Source organism: Schistocerca gregaria, chromosome X (assembly GCF_023897955.1).
Source record: "Schistocerca gregaria isolate iqSchGreg1 chromosome X, iqSchGreg1.2, whole genome shotgun sequence".
Taxonomy (NCBI): domain Eukaryota; kingdom Metazoa; phylum Arthropoda; class Insecta; order Orthoptera; family Acrididae; genus Schistocerca; species Schistocerca gregaria.
In genome coordinates, this window is record NC_064931.1 from 287,483,639 (window position 1) to 287,501,613 (window position 17,975).

Below are 17,975 nucleotides of genomic sequence, written 5' to 3' on the forward strand. Positions count from 1 at the left end.
GTGTATCAGTTTCAAGCAGTGCCAGCTCTTACTTTTGCTCCCATGTGCAGTTTTTTGTCCAACTACCATTACAAATGAAGGGATGCAAGCTGAATTCTACTGAGGCTACAAAAAACCAAACTAGTCATACACAGCCTGGGCAGCTGAAATTCATGGCCTTAGCCTTAAGTGTCAGTACATAACTGATACCCATAATGATTCTAATGCATACTCCATGGTGTGTGACACAGTTATCTGTTAAGCTCAGGTCAAGGAAGTGTGCCAGAATGCTTTACTCATTGGCTGAAATTTGCAAAAAGCACAGTCTTTTGAAGTTTTGCAGGTTGTGGGTGACCAAATTGAAGTGTGGTGTGATGTGGCAGTAGAGTTACAAGATGTGGTTCCTAGGATTACATGTAGCTTGCATGAGGAAGAGGCAGTAACAGTTTTACACATGAAAGCTCAGTGCTTAGCAACTGCCACATTGCCAGTGTCAGCTTTCTCTTTTTCCATCTTGTCCTTTCTGTTTTGTCCAGCACAAACATTCGCCATGCCCTAAGAATTGGGCTACTGGTAATGCTCTCCAGAAGAAAGGCTACATTGTCTCCCTGTGTCATTCAATGAAGGCTGCTCAGGATATGGACACGGGTGTAACTGTGTGACTCTAGTGCTTGTGACTTCTCCCAAGTTTTTCATAGAGTTAAGTGTTTATCACGTACTACCCTGGCTACATGTCAACACCGATGCTAAAGTGATGTTATTGGATTTTCAAAGCCATGAGAGTTTGGGCTCGCAGTGGTGACACCTGTCTTGCGGAAGCTGGTCAATTACAACAAACAAAAGATTTTCCCCTGGGACAATTTACGGCATGTGTCTCTTACAAGTTGGTGGTTCATTCCATCACAATTTTGGTGGTTGCTGATGCAAGTGTTCAGAACTTGTTCAGGATCGACAAATTTCAGGAATTTAGATTTTCTATCACTGATGCATGTCACCTGGTGCCTGATCAGGTACCATACTGTCAATTGGAAACACTGTGTGATGAGTTTTTGGACTTGTTTTCAGAAGATATTGTGTGCACTACAAATTTTTCTGCTTACTTTTCTTTGAAATACATTACTTGGCCTCATTTTTGTCAAGCACTTAATATTCCCATCACCCTGAAGTGAAAGCAGAATAGGGCAGACTTCAATAGCTAGGAGTAGGGCAGTCTGTTATGGCTAGTGAATGGTCATTTCTACTGGCTATAATTTGGAAGCCATCGGGGAAATTTTGCTTCTGTGGTGACATCAATGCTGCTGTCAACATTCAGTCTATTGTAGATATGTATCCTCTCCCACACTGGGAGGATCTTTTGACAAAATTATCTGGTGGCCAGTACTTCTCTGAAATTCATTTGTCTGAACCACATCTGCAGGTTCCTGTGGATGAAAAGTCTCGATGAGTTCTGGTTTTAATACTCCTTTTGGTGTCTATCAATATTTGTTCCTTCCTTTTGGTGTGGCTAGTGACCCTGTAATTTTCTGTAGATTTTTAGAGCATTTGACAATGCCTGTTCTGGGTTGCATTAATTACCAGGATGATATTGTTGCCACAGGCTCTTCAATGGCCTATCACTTAAAAAAATTGCGCACTTTGTTTTCTGCCTTAGAGGCCACAGGCTTATGAGGTAACCTTGCAAAATCTGTTTTCTCAAACTTCATTTGTTTATTTGTGGTTTGAAGTCTTCCAGCCTGGATTTGCCCTCTGCAAAATCTCATTTCCACTGTTACATCTACACCTTGCCCACCCCCTCCCCCCCTTCCCTTTCATGAAGGAGCTTCAGGCCTTCCTATGGCAGACAACATGCTACCATAAACTCTTGGTAGAGGTGTCCATATTGGCCCACCAATTGCATGCTTTGTTACACAAGAATGAACCTCTTTGCTGGAACCTGGTTTGTGAATGTGCTTTTCAAATGTTGACATCCAAACTATTCTCAGTCCCGTGTTTAGTCGTGTTCTCTCCAGGCCAGCATATAGCTCTGGCAACTGATGTCACACATTACAGCCTCAGCACAGTCCTAGTGCACTGATATGCTGATGGCTCTGAACGACCTGTTGCTTTCATCTAGCCCAGCAGTGTAACTCACAGGTGGGAAAAGAGGCCCTTGCCAAAGTCCGTGCCCTCGGGAAATTTCATCTCTTTTTCTTTATGCCTCCCAAGTTTCACCTGATCACTTACCATTAACCATTGATTTCCTTGTTTAACCCACACATTTCCTTGCCTGAAAAGCAAGATGCTAGATGCTGTTCTTGTCATAACAATCACGAAATCCATTTTTGACCTGCCTGTTCAAAAATGGTTCAAGTGGCTCTGAGCACTATGGGACATATTAGGTCATCAGTCCCCTAGAACTTAGAACTACTTAAACCTAACTAACCTAAGGACATCACACACATCTATGCCCAAGGCAGGATTTAACCTGTGACAGTAGCAGTCCCGCGGTTTTGGATTGTAGCACCTAGAACCGCACAGCCTCCGCGGCTGGCTTTGACCTGCCTGTAAGCATGGCAATGTGGATGCATTCTCTCGCCTTTCTGTGGGCCCTGATCCTGACTTAGATCATGAAGAATTGCTTTGCTTCCATCTTGATGCTGAAACAGGGGCTTCAGGGTTTCCCAGTTACAAGCTTGTGCATAGCAGCTGCCATTGCTGCTAGCATGCTTCTCTGCCAGGTGATTTGCTTTATTCAACAGGGCTGTCCAGATAAAAAAAACTAGTTCAGACTTCAGACTCCCTGCACAAGTATTTTTCCTTACAGTATCATCTCCCTGTTTTTGACAGTGTTCTGCTGTTGTCCACAGAAGACCATTCCTGATGTGTTGTAGTGTAAGGTTCTATGCCATCTCTACCAGGATCATTGAGGAGTTTCAAGCACTAAATTGTTAGTTAGAAGACATGTCTTTTGGCCAGGGATTAATGGCTAAATTGTCTGTTTTCTTGTGGCTTGTGAGTGGTGTGCCCAACAATAGGCAGCTCCCAGGGTGTCTCTGTCCCGCTGGCCTGCTCTATGTCAGCCATGGGAATGCATTCATGTAGTCTTTGTGGGTCCATTCTTGAATTAGTATTGGCTCTTGGTTGTGAATGCATTTTCCCAGTTTCCTTACATTCTCTGCTGTGCATCAATGTTGGCTGAGGTCACAATTCATATGTTTTTGAAGTATTTTTCTATTGAGGGGTTGCCTTGTACCTTAGTTTCCAATAAAAGGATCAAGTTTCTTTATCACACCTTCCAGTTGTTTTGTTCCCATTACGGCATTTGTCATGTTACAGCTCTGCCATTCCATCCCCAATTAAATGGTGAGGTGGGATGACTAGTATGTACATTTAAGTCCCACATGGAAATGTTTGTTGAGTATTTTTCACTGGACAGAGTAGTTCTGTTTATTGAGCATCTATCACTTCACGCCTAAGTGCAGAGCCTGGGTGATTTTCTTAATGGCTGGCAGCCACACATGCTCCTTCACATTCTGTGGTCCTCACCACTCCTCCTACGGTCAGGTTTGTCAGGCCATTTCATGGCCCAAGAAAATACTGGCCTATGGTTTCTGACACTGTGGTCACGATCATTGTGACTTTCATATGGCTGACAGGCTGGAGATGGACCATTTTGATCAGTTGTGCCCCCGCTCTGTGCCAGAACCTACTGGTTCTCTGGCGTGGCCCCCACCTACCTCTGCCCCAAGCCCATCATCACCTGCTGTGGAAGCAAACCATCCCATTGGCTGCCTCCTCCTCATGTGGCACCCTGTTTATCCAGCTTCCTGGCGCTGGGCACCAGTCCATCTCCAGCCTTGGGTCCATTGCCGCAGCCTGCTGTTGTGCCACCTCCACTGGCTCTTCGCCATCATCACTTCAGCCATCATCACTAGTGGGTCCAGCCATGTCTCCTCCACACAGGGACTTGCCGGCTGATGATGATGCAGAGATGATGATCGCTCTCCCTCCCCATGCTCTTATCAGGCCCTCTGCCTTCAGCCGTTCCTGTGCTCTCCTGCGTTCTGACTCTATGTGCTGGTGCTCTTCTGAAACACCATTCTGCCCATGCCATAAGTACCAGCTGCCATCTCTTCAGATCCAATGGATGTGTCTCTCAAGATGCTGCAGCTGTCTCATCCAACAGCTGAGCACCCTCTTTGCATGAGGGTGGAGTGTGCTGTACTCTGCTACTAGTGAATGTGAGTCTGCTGAGGGTAGTATTGCCATGTGTGTAGGTACTTAAGTCAGCTGCCAGTGGCATCAGTGCAGGCCAGCCATGAGAGGCCTCCTGTAGGAAGTGTGCAGACAGCATTGTCTCTGCCACAACATCTACTGCCATTTTGCACTTACATACATGTGGAGCAGTGCTGACTCACACCTGCTATGTTCTTTTAGATTGTACACTCACATTAGTTGTCCTGTATATTGCTTATGCTGCACCTTCTGTATGATTCTGTTGTTTTGTTATGCATGGGGGCCATGAGAGTCTTATTTCTGTTATTGTTCAGAGTTTTATGAATAACACAATATTTGTGTACTTGGGTCGGTTCTCAGTGTTGCTTGGTTACCACAAAAACAATTATTTATAAACAATGTATTTTTATCATCACCAGATATTACAGGCCAACTTTTATGAATGTCTAGGGCTGATTATTGCCCAATATAATAAACAGAAGTGTACCAAGTGTGAAAAATTGAGGAATGCCTTGTTTTACTACTTACTCCTTTGACTGACTGCTATCACCATATGTTTTAGGTGATTACAATGTTCGGGACTCGGATATGATCTGAACTGGTAATTGTGTTTTCCCCTAGTTCCATACTGCCATACTTTCTCAAAAAGTAATGCATGGTTGACAAAGTCAGTGGCCTTTGTGAGCTCGAGGAAGACATCAGTTGTATGTTACATTTCTTTGAGTGCACTACAGAATTAATTTGAAATGAATACAAAATCCTATTTATGATATGCTTCCCCAAAATCCAAACTGGTGGATACTCAGTAAGCAGTAACTTTCCTGGAAGCTCTTCAAGCTGACAGTTGTTGTCCATGCATCTTGCCTTCAGGCATTAGCTCAGAAATTAATGAAACTTTTCAGAATTATTAACAACAGTCCTTTATTATGTTTGAAATTAAGTACTCACTTAAATTGAACTTTCAGTGTGGTATTTTTTTAAAACAATCATCAAAACCAAGATCTACACTACAGAATATTCCTTTGAGTTTCCAATAGTTCTGTCACAAGACACAGCTTCAAATATATTTCTGTGTGTTCCTTTGCCTCTTCAGTGTCTCTTTAAGCAATAAATGCATTATGAACTGAAATATTTAGTAGTCTTTTAAATATTATCACACACCACTTAAACTTGTTTTTCTCCTTTCAATGGGAACAACTTGTGGTTCCTGATTTGTTCCATGTCACTCATTTTGTGATAAATATCTTAACAGTAAATCAGCAAATACATCTTTACAATTAGTTTAAAAAGTAGTAAACAGATGTTAGGGCAATTCTTTTATGTGCGATACTGCAACTGGTGTGTAAATGGTCATGTTATCACCAGTGCAGATGCTCAACATCACGTAAGTTCACACTTAGGTTGCTTGCTTGAGAGGTTATAATTTGATTGTATACTGCTTCCTTGACAACTTGGATATGTTTGATTGGATAGAGATGCACCAGTAGTTATTAACATGGCTACTACTATATTAAACTGAACAACTACTTTTCCTGTTTAGAAAATTTTAAGGAAATGATATGTCATTGGGTAATAGTCTTATATCTGATAGGGAATCAGTCACATGACGTCACTCATTTTAGAAGATAATCAGCAGTTTTATCCCAAACACAGAATTGTTTGTTTGGTTTCTGTGTTGTAGTACCAAACATTTCAGTAGATTTGACTGGCTGAAGAAAAAATTATCATGGGAACAGCACCATGTCTGGAAAATGACTGGGTAGAGGAGGACTGCTAAAAGAAGAAATCTTGTCACCAATGTTTGTGATATGATTGTTGAATATTTGACATAATCATTTATGGTCAGAGAGAAAACAATCTTCATTCATGATGCATGATATTGACTCTTGCCTTTCTCACCAACTGTCTCATTTATGACTTTCCACATGACTTTGAATTTATTTCTTGCGTCAGCTTTAATCTGATAATTATACATTTCTTTGGCTTCACAATGAACTTGTTCAGAATTTTTTTTCTATTGTTTGGAATTATTACAGAATAACTTAATGTCAGTACTTTCATTGTAAGGATATAGCTGTCTTTTATTTGTACAAGAGGTTTATATTCTTGTTGCCAGCCATTTATTACTGGACATTTTGCACTCATTTCGCTTTAATCTAAATTACATGGTAAGTGCTGCATAATAACATTCCCACAGAACACTCAAATTGATCAAGCATACTGTCAACAGTGTTGCCACAATAGATATCCCTCCAGTCAGGTTTATGGAGCACATATGTGAAAGTGACTATGTTGCTTTTATTTGCTATGAATCTTCTTCATACCAGTATACGCTGGAAAGTTCCTTTTTGTGTGGTTATACCAGACATAATTGTACCCAGTTTCAAACAGTTATGATCAGATCTAATATTAAAAGTGAGGTTTACACTTAAACAGCTGAAATACTGTTTTTAAAAAAGTAGACCATCTGTTGTAGAAGTGCTAGTAGTTCATGTAGGTTTGTTGTTCATGTTTTCCATATTATCATCATTTTAACCTATGGTATTCACTATTTCTCACTAACACCAGATCCTTTTCTATACTAAGTTTCCACATACCACAATATTGAGTTTTACCCTGATGTTCAGTTTTGAAATAAATTTTGAAATTCAACCAATAGGATGACATCAAGGAACAGAGAAAAAGTGACACTAGTGCAAAGACAGACAGCTCCAGTCCAACTTTCTGCAACACATACTCCAGCTATATTGGGATAGCAACCTGTACACAAAATGGAATGTATTTAACTGCCTAACTTTGGCAATATATGTTTAAAGACCATTGTAGCAACATGATACTTGATACATTCATGAGGTTGTCATACACCATGCGATCAGAAGTACCCCCCCCCCCCCCCCCCAAAAAAAAAAAAAAAAAAAGCACCATACGTTTTTCATATTAGGTGCACTGTGCTGCCACTGTGATGTCACTTGCATCGTATGTCTGTACATAAGATTTCCACACTATTAAACATCCCTAGTTCTATTGTTTCAAGTGTGATAGTGAAGTGGATATGTGAAGAGACACGTACAGCACAAAATCATACAGGCCAACCTCATCTGTTGACTTACAGAGACCGCTGACAGTGGAAGAGGGTCGTAATGTGTAATAGACAGACATCTATCCAGACTATCACACAGGAATTCCATACTGCATCAGGATCCACTGCAGTTAGGCAGGAAGTTAGGAAACTTGGATTTCATGGTAAAGCAGCTGCTCATAAGCCACATGTCACACTGGTAAATGCCAAACGACACCTTGCTTGGTGTAAGGAGCATAAACATTGAATGAATCAACAGTGGGGAAACATTGTGTGAAGTGACAAATCATGGTACACAATGTGGTGAGCAGATGGCAGGGTGTGGGTATGGTGAATGCCCGATGAATGTCATCTGCCAGCATGTGTTGTGCCAACAATAAAATTCAGTGGCAGTGCTTCTTGCTTCCCACTGTAGAAGAGCAGTTCAGGGATGGTGATTGCATCTTCCATCATGATCGAGTACCTGTTCGTAATGCACGGCCTGTGCAGGAGTAGTTACATGACAATAACATCCCTGTAATGGAATGGCCTGCACAGAGTCCTGCTAGCCAGTGCGGCCATGCGGTTCTAGGTGCTTCAGTCTTGGACCGCGTGACTGCTACGGTCACAGGTTCAAATCCTGCCTCGAGCATGGATGTGTGTGATGTCCTTGGGTCAGTTAGGTTTAAGTAGTTCTAAGTTCTAGGTTACTGATGACCACATGAAAATCCCACAGTGCTCAGAGCCATTTGAACCAGTTTTGAACAGAGTCCTGACCTGAAACCTACAGAAAACCTTTGAGATGTTTTGGAATGCCAACTTAGTGCCAGGCCTCACCCACTGACATAAATACCTCTCCTAAGTGCAGCACTTCAGAAAGAATGGGCTGCCATTCCCCAAGAAATGTCCCAGCACCTGATTGAATGTATGCCTGCAAGAGTGGAATCTGTCATTAAGGGTGGGCCAACACCATATTGAATTCCAGCATTACCAATGGAGGGAGCCTTTACCTTGTAAGGCATTTTCAGCCAGGTGTCCAGATACTTTTGATCACATAGTGTATAACAGTCAAATTTGCTTATGAAAGTCAAACCTTCAGGTATGAGTGTGTTGTTTCTGGCACAGACACTTTTTTTTTTAGTGTTGTGACAGTGCTGCTTAAAAGTAAGTGCTCTGTCCAATGTTACTCCCAGGTATTTTGGGCTGTTTGTATGTTTCAGCTCTTCCCCTTGCCACATGACTCGGAGTTTCCGTTTGGCTTGTTTGTTCCTAAGTTGGAAGGCGGATACTGGAGATTTACTAGGGTTTGGTTTGAGATTATTGCCATCATAATAGGTAGCAAGTTCTGTTAAGGCTCCTGTGAGATTCTCCTCCACTTGTTCAAAGGTTTTATCCTGTGTGGCCACTGCTGCATCATCAGCATATATGAACATTCGTGTCTGGTGGCTGATGGGAAGATCATTGGTATAGATGTTAAATAATATTGGAGCCAAGACACTACCCTGTGCAAGTCCATTTTTCTGTGTCCTCCATCGGCTGTGTTTAGATTGTAAGGTTACATAGTAGCGTCTGTTCTGTAGCATGCATTTCACGAACGTAGAAAGGGTGTAGTCCTTAGTGACATTATACACTTTCTGGGTAAGCAATTTATGGTTAACTGTGTCATATGCAGCACTAAGATCCAGGAATGTGACCCCAGTTACTTCTCCTCTCTGATAGCCATCTTTGATGTACTGTGTGAGATTAAGAATTTGGCCACAGCATGATTTTCCTGGTCGAAATCCAGCTTGTTCACTAATGAGGGCTTTGTCTACATAATCGGCTATGCGTTTGAGGATCATTCGCTCCAGCACTTTAAATAAATGACAAAGCAGTGAGACAGGCCGAAAATTTTTAACTTCAGCTGGGTCTTTCCCTAGTTTTAGTAACGCAATAACTCGAGCTTTCCCCCACAGTTTAGAAATTTGCATTGTTGTAATACAGTGATTCATTAGCTCTAGGATCCATGTTTGTACTCTCGGTCCAAAATGTTTAAGTTGCTCAGGTCTCAGATCATTGAGGCCAGTGGCCTTATTGTTTTTCAAATCGTTGATGGCATCTTGTAGCTCCTGAATGAAGAACGGGCAAGCTAGGAAGCTAATCTCCTCGTTCAGTTTTCTTTTAATTTTGCCATTCCTGATCTTCCTTTTAGTTTTTGCGTTCATGAGTAGTTGGTGAGTTATCTGATCAGGTGTAACTTCACTGTAATTTGGTTCTGGTTCTCTTGGGTTGTTGCTGAGACTTTTGACCAGTTTCCATGCCTTCCTACTGCTGTGCTTCATGTCCGTCTCTTGTAGGAGGTTACACCACTTTTCCTTTCTCGCTTCGAATATACCAGACATCAGTTCCTCACCTGCCTGGATCGTTTCCTCTGAGAAGGGGTCCTTATTGTACAGTTCTTCATACTTTTTCAGAGCTTCCTTGCTGCTACCATTGAGTCCAGCGATATACTGGGTGCGGCACCCTCTAGGTATGCGTCGCCGAGAGATTTTCTTGACAAGGTCTATAAAAGTTTCATATGATTGTATCTCTCGTTTAATTTCCAAGATCTCCTTGTCAAGGTCCTCTGTGAAAAGCTCCCGATGAGCTTTTTTGAAACTGAAGAGTCTCTTGAAGGGCATTACATCTGATTTGATTACTGCAGTAATGCAGCAAGTTATTGGTCTGTGTTGCGATCTTGGGATTGGGTCCTCAATTTGCTTTACAGTTTGCAGGGATACCTTTTCGGAGACAAAGATGTTATCTGGATTATATCCTCGTTTCCATCTTCCGCTGTTAAATGATGCAGGCAACTTTGGGTCATGTATCAATTTCAGTTTAGCCTGGTCTGCCCAGATCTCCAGCATTTCACCATCATCATTTGTCTCTTTATAACCCCATGCGAGACCGTGACAATTAAAATCTCCTACTATAACTTTAATGTTTTTTGAATGGAAATTTCCAGGCTCCGTAAATTTGATCCTCGCACTGGGTGGTTTGTACACAGATGTTACAGTACATGAATGTAGCTTAATTGTTAAAATTTCTATATTTTCTTCCCAGGTGAGAGCACAGGAGCATATGTATAAGTTCGGTTTCACAAATATAGCACTTCCGTACCTTTCATGTGGTCTCTTAAGAACTAATTTCATGCCCTGTATTTTTGGTCTGTGGCTAGTTGGTGCCCTGTGTGTTTCTTGTAACACTAAAACATCACAGTTGTTTCGTTTGCACATGTCAGATAATAAAATTTCTTTATTTACAGATAAGCCTTCAATATTGCAGGAAGTTGTCACTAGTGATGGTCTTAATAAAGGCCTTTTTTGAGTCTCTTCGGAGAGTTGTTTTGTCATCTTTGGTTTTGGTGCTCCGGTATTTGCAGGATTGGCTGACTAGGTCATTTCCAGGGGATGCCCGATTGCTTGTTGTTCGAGTGGTGAACGCAATATTCGTGGAGGCTCCTGCAGTGTCCCCCATGTGTTCAGTGGAATAGTATCATTGGAATAGATGATACTATTCTCACTTCTGAGAGCACCAGTACAGAATTAACCTCTATTGATTTTCATTTACAGTCTGACAGGCAATGATGTGAACAGATATGTGTGAACAATATTCAGATATACAGAACCTGGAGAGTAATGAATATGATGTGACAGTTAAAAAGTTTGCTCGACTATGACTCTAAACATGGATTTATTGCTTTTTGTAAGTATTCACCTTCACTGTTGCACTATCTGAGCATGTTTGTGGACCTGGCTCAAACTTTCGTTGTGAATAATATGAAATGAACTACGCTTTGCATATACCAGCATTTCCCCAATACTGTTTTTTTTTTTTTTTTTTTTTCCTCAGATGCCAATCCTTGTAAGTTGTTTTGCCACAGGTGGATAATACTCACTCCAGCTATGTTATTCTCTGTAAAGTAACATATGTACCCCCTGGGTCATTCTAAATGGAGAACAGCTTAGATGTTTAGCCTTCATTGGCTTCGAGAGGCCAGATTTCCTGTGCGGGGGACTGGTGATCACTGCTAGTCCTCTGTAACTGTGGGCTCTGGGCATGCTCCAGTGACCACATGGTGTGCCATAGTGTAAGCTTACCAATTGGTTTTCGATACCTCATAAAAATCATAAGTATTCTGCTACCATTATTCTCTCAAGGACTACTAGGAGATTTAAATAGTTATTTAATGATCCAAAATAATACTGTCATGTTTACTTTTCATTAATTTCACATTGATTGTTTTTAAACACATGATGATCAGCCTGCATGTGATGTATTATGTACAGGGTACCCCATTTTAATCTATACTAGCTGATATTTCAGGAGTGGCACAATTCTGCAAAAAACTGTCTCTAGTGAAAGTTGTGAGGTTTGAGGAGGCTCGGGGAATGGTTACCTCAAAATGACCATGAACACTGCTTTCAAAGGCAAACCAAGATCAAGTTCATTTTTGTAAATGGTAACCCTTATTTTTATACCATGTTCATATTCTACATGAAAACATGTGCATTATTTGTAGGGAACTTTTTTTTTTTTTGAAAAATCAATGGTTTTTCACCAGAGGACACTTCATTGTAACTTTCGCAGGTTACCACTATTTTGAGAACAAAGTGAGATTGAGAGAAACTTTGAATTAAAATTTTGTATGGTTTCTGAACAACATGTAGGTTACCCAGCATACTTCACACATCATTGGCAATGAAAGGGTCTGATTAACATGGTTCTCACTGGAAATACAGGATCTCAGATGCTCAGTCAACTTCCCATTTTACCTAATGCACATTTGCACTCTCTGTCGGAAACTGGTCTCGGCATCATTCAATGTCTCATGAGTGATTTCCTGGAAAGCTGCCATAGTCCTTTCTCTCATATCTTCTGACATCATTGGTGGATTGGAGTACACCTTCTGCTTCACAGCTCCCCATAAGGAAATGTCCAATGGTGTTAAGTCTGGCGGTCATGATGGGTATTCACAAACTGCACCACTGATACCAATCCATCAATTTAGCTAAGTTGCATTAAGGTATCTTCTGACAGGTAAGGCCTGATGTGCAGGGGTGCCATGATATTGTAACCATGTACATGCTCATATGTATATGGGTCTGTTTTCTATTAAAGGAAGCACCAGACTCTGGAGAACATGAAGATAGCACAAGCCATACAACATTTTGCCATAAAAAACACAACCTATCATGTAATCTCCAACAGACATTGATTGACCTCAATCTCTGTGTTTGGTGATGTCATTGCCAATGAGGATTTGCTTCTGCCCAGTAGTGTGCATTATGGAGATTGACTCCTCACATGTTGTCGAAGTTTGCCTCATTGACAAAATGCCAGGTGCCTCGCAGGATTCCCAGGCTCAATTGCTTGGATGATATGGGTGAAATTTAAAGTATCTTAAAACATGAGATATCATTGATCAAGACATGCCATGCATTTGCTGAATCTGAAGAGTCGAAAGGTGTGGATCTTCAGTGAATATAGCACAAATTCCAAGCGTAATCACCAGTCTATGGCCCATCTTTCATCTCTGCCATTTCAAGGTCACACTTTCAGCTCATCTTGCCGGAGATCTAATTTTAACCTTCATGGTGATGACGGGCATCTGGATACCTTTCGGCATACAACCTTTGTGTGGCTGCGTAATTATTGCAACACTTGCCAACAATTTTTATTATTTCACTATTTCTAATAGCATGTAATCAACCATTTCAGACAGATTATAGTCGAAAAATAAATTGTACCAATCACTTCTACTATAATTGGCTTTCCTAGGCTTTTCCTTCATCAAAACATCCAGCAAACTTGTTTCAGGACAACTGACTTATTACAGTGTACACGACCCATTTGTTTGTACATGCTCCTTGTTGTTTACCACACTAAGTGAAGCCAAAACATACAGTATCCAAGTGTGCTCCTTCAGAAAATTACTTTGGTGTCTAACAGATACGTGTCTTTCAAGAGATATTGACATAAATAATAAAACACCCCATGGTAATCCATCCTTTTTAAATATGTAGAGGAGGCAGAAAGAAAAGACAGGCCCAAGAAAGTCAATTGTAAGACAGGTGACTCAGATAAATTTTTCTCTGATGGGCTCCTAACATTCATGTTGAGAATGATTTTGTTTGTACGGATTTGGAAAAATTACACTTTTCAGGAGCTCATTAGTGTCTCAGGAAACAAGATTGTTCTGAGTATTGCAAGGCCAAATTCATCAGTTTGATGGAGTAGAATTTTTCTAAATCACTTAACAGACATTTTTTCTAAGTCTATAAGAGAAAAATTTATGAGAGTCACTTCAGTCAAGAATCTTAGGCAAGAACTTTTCAGTCTCCCAAGGTAAAATTTCTCTTAACCCTCAGTCATGATTTCAAATTCTCCAACAATGATGTTTGTTAGCTAGCCTCAAAGCTCCACTGTTTACCTCTCTGATTGTGCCAGCACAATCAGAGAAGTAGATAGCCCAGTGGAAAGGAAATTGGTGAAATATATTTTGGAACCAGTGTAATGAAATCAGGAGGGGGAAACTAAGGTGAAGCATAGCCCCATAAAGAAGGTGGAATCAGAACAAGCATGTCATTAGGTATATCTAAAATCTGATGGTGGTGGTGATAACTTAGTCTTGATCATTACAGAGAGCTTCAATGAATCCTCAAGTCATCTCAGTTCTCCACCTGCTTAAGTGGGTTCTCCTACGAATAGGAGAGAAAGAGGGAGACGAAAACCTCACTGATAAATGGCTCCTCTATTACAGTGGAACCTGAATGTCTTCTGAAAACATATGGAGGCATTGAAACTGTTAGCACAGAGGAGACCCTGTCCTTGTGCCTAAAGGAGACTCATTTTAATGTATTGACACCCAGTGTTCCAAAGCCGAGATGTTTTCGGTGCGGACAGAGTTACAGGTCGATTGGTCATCTTTGTGAATGACACCTACTACTCCACTACATTAACTTTCCTTAGAGTTGATGAGGTAGTTACTATAAAAGAGCAGACTCCATACAAATTTACATTTTTACGTCTGCCACCCAGTGAAGCACTGCACAGAGATGCTGTTTCTAATTTGATTTCACAACTACCCCAAACCTTCGTACCTATAGAAGCTTTTAATGCATGTAATGTGCTTTGGGGATCTACATCAATCATATAAAGCATGTTTTTTTCTTAATTGTGTGGCAGCATACACTTTAGAGCTGTAGTGGAGTCACTCTCCACTGTAGACCATACTTTCTGATCCTCTGCCTGTGCAGATGCTGCTCAATGTGAAGTGTTTGATGCCTCACACTCATGTGATCACCTCCTCATCTGGATCCCTCTCTGATTGAGTAGTCCTTGAAAGCAAGTTATCATGATGGATGTTCAGCAGAGTAAATGGAGTTATGAACAGCACCACATGAGGTGACGCAGTGGTTAGCACACTGGACGACGATTCAAACCTGTGCCCGGCCATCCAGTTTTTGGTTTTCCATGATTTCCACATATCACTTCAGGCAAATGCCAGGATGGTTCCTTCCTCACCTTTCCCTAATCTGAGCTTGGGAACTGTCTCTAATGACCTAGTTGTCAATGGGATGTTAAACTCGAATCTCCTCCTCCTCCTCCTCCTCCTCCTCCTCCTCCTCCTCCTCCTCTGAACAGCAACTGAACACCACTTGACCCTGTACAAAAACTGAACCAAGATAATGTCTAGAATAGTTGGAATCATGCCATAAGTATGATTGCCCATGCTGCTGACGCATTTCTCCTGAAGACTTCAGGACCATTTCAGAGGAATCTCGACTCATGGAGAAAGAAATGAAAGAGCACTGGAACAAGAGTATCTCAGTGCATGTAACATTTCAAATGCCAATCATCAGCTGCAATCCTTACAACTTCTAAAGTGACAAGGGAAAATATATGAAAAACAATTAAATAGAGCAAAGAAAGGTCACAGGAAGACTTTTTGGAGTACATAAATCAGTACCCGTCCTGAAGCTGAGATGTCTTCCATCAACAGCTGGAGCCACTGCATGACCAATGGCACAGTACTCCAGTTAATTCACTGCCACTGAAAACCAAGATACAGTGTTCTGTTGTGATCAAGCATTACTGAGGTGAGTGGTTGGAGTTTCTGCTCCAACAACAATGTGGGGCATGTGGGAGCTGTATTTTACATTGTCTCATTCCCAGGAGACTACACCAGCTAAGAATCAAATCCAGGACAGCATTTTGTAGTACCTCAAAAATGATTCAAACAAAACCTTCCTACCCCTTTATAATACAGTCTGATTAAGTGGAGACTTTAATGACTCATGGTTGGAAGCAATTTTAGTGCCCCTCCTGAATCTAGGGAATGACTGCACATGGCCTAGTATGTACCACAGTGTGGCCGTCACTAGCTGTGCAAGAAAGATAGAAATTATGCTCAACATGCAACTTACATAGATGCTAGAAATGGAGGAATATTTAATCACTTCTAGTGTGAATTTAGGAGGTATCTGTCAACACTTGGAACCTCCTGCAACTGAAAGCACGAATACAGCATTATTTCATATGCAGTCGCATCTCATAGGTATAGTCTTCACTCTTGAGAGCTTCTATGACATAACATGGATACATAACATCCTTGGACAGCTCCATAAATGGGGCTTGCAAGGACATCCACATATAATTTTTCGGTCCTTCCTTATCAGACAGTTTCATAGATACTGAGTCAGAGATACTCTATCAGAGCAATTAAAGCAGGGTTTGGTGGTATGTGCTGATTATTCACCAGTACAGTAAGGTGATTTAAGGATGAGATAAATAACACAGGTTTTAAATTAGCGATAAATGTGTGCCGGCCGCGGTGGTCTAGCGGTTCTAGGCGCTCAGTCCGGAACCGCGCGACTGCTACGGTCGCAGGTTCGAATCCTGCCTCGGGCATGGATGTGTGTGATGTCCTTAGGTTAGTTATGTTTAATTAGTTCTAAGTTCTAGGCGACTGATAACCACAGATGTTAAGTCGCATAGTGCTCAGAGCCATTTGAACAATTTTTTTGATAAATGTGTTTGCATTAATTTTAAAATTTCCCTCACTCTTTAACCTGCCCATTCTTAAACTGAGGCACTATTTTCAATTTTAAAAGTTTAGTTGGATTTCTGAGTCTCATATTTGATGCTACACTGACTTGGTTACACACCTGAATATGAGGTGAAAGGCCTAATGGCACTGAACATACTAAACAGTCATGGACTATGAGGAGTATACTGAATATGCCTGTTCCAATGTTACAAGGCTTTTGTGTGGTCCTTTCTCGACCACTGATAAGTGGTTTGCAGCTGTGCTACACCATCATATGTTAAAATCAGTGATGCTCTTCATCATCAGGGGACTGGACTAGTTACATTTACAGCTTCTGTGTTGAAGCTGGTAGCCAGCTCTTGCAATGTGGCAGTAGATTAGATTAGGTGTACCTTTTGTTCCACAGATCCATAGTGAAGAGATCATCTAGGATGTAGTACATGTCAGAAAACAAGATAATAGCAGTAAATATTTACAAAGGAAAAAAGATACCCTAATGTACTTTCAACAGATCCCAAGTGAAATGGTCCTTATGGATATGGAACTAGTCAAAAAATTTTGAACATACTATTCTTTTAAAGGTTATGAAAAACCTGTCAGAGAACATGCAGATGTACTGTGCACTATGATAATTCTTAGGCTATCATCATCAGAGAGCAAAATCAGTAGATCCTCATGATGCAAAATGGGTATTATGCAGCCTGCTCTTGAATACACATGCTCATCACACATAACCGGCAGAAGGACATCCATTTAACCTGTGACTCCCTTATCCACCTACAGGAGCAGGACAAGAAGGTCTTACTCTGCTGGTTGCCAGGGCACTTGGGAATTCAGTGTAATTTAGCAGCAACTGAAGTAGCTTAGTGAACACACTATAGTTTTACATTGTGCTGCTTATGATCATGGATTATGTGTCTGTGGGAGGAGGCATAGCTAGGATTGGTGAATAACAAACTGTAGTCAGTGAAACATACATCTAAACAGCCCCTTGTTTGTTAAAACAACACTTCCTTAGAATAATAAATAACATTAAGTTCGCACTTTGATGTAGATTTTCGGCAGATTCCAAATGACACTTTGATGTAGATTTTTGGCAAATTCCAAATGAATTTTCTTGTTGTTTTAGTTAGATTTTGCCATTTACCTGCCTGAAAATGGGAGCTGCCACTGAAGTGCAATTAATAAAACAATGAAAGACTGAATACACTTACGTATGCTGTTGGAATTCTCACTCAGAATACAAGCTGCTTGTCAGTGATTACAGTGTACTGTGGCAGTATAGAGTCACCACTGATCTATGGAGTCTCAGTCTTACGGAATTCCACATTACAAAGAGCAACACATTTATAAGGAGCTCGAAACTAAGTAAACCTAATTTACTATATGTTTTTAATTATGTTATTATTTATAGCATCACTTTATATTATAGTTAACTTCAATTGTTTGGAACATGCAGTCTCACTTAATACTATAGTAATTATAAATTGTGTTACCTTTGACTTGTCCTTCATCAGATGTAGAAATAATGTCCTGAAAAAGATTTACTGGACCAAATAAAAATAAATAAATTAATTAAAATATTAACATTCCAATATACACTCCTGGAAATTGAAATAAGAACACCATGAATTCATTGTCCCAGGAAGCGGA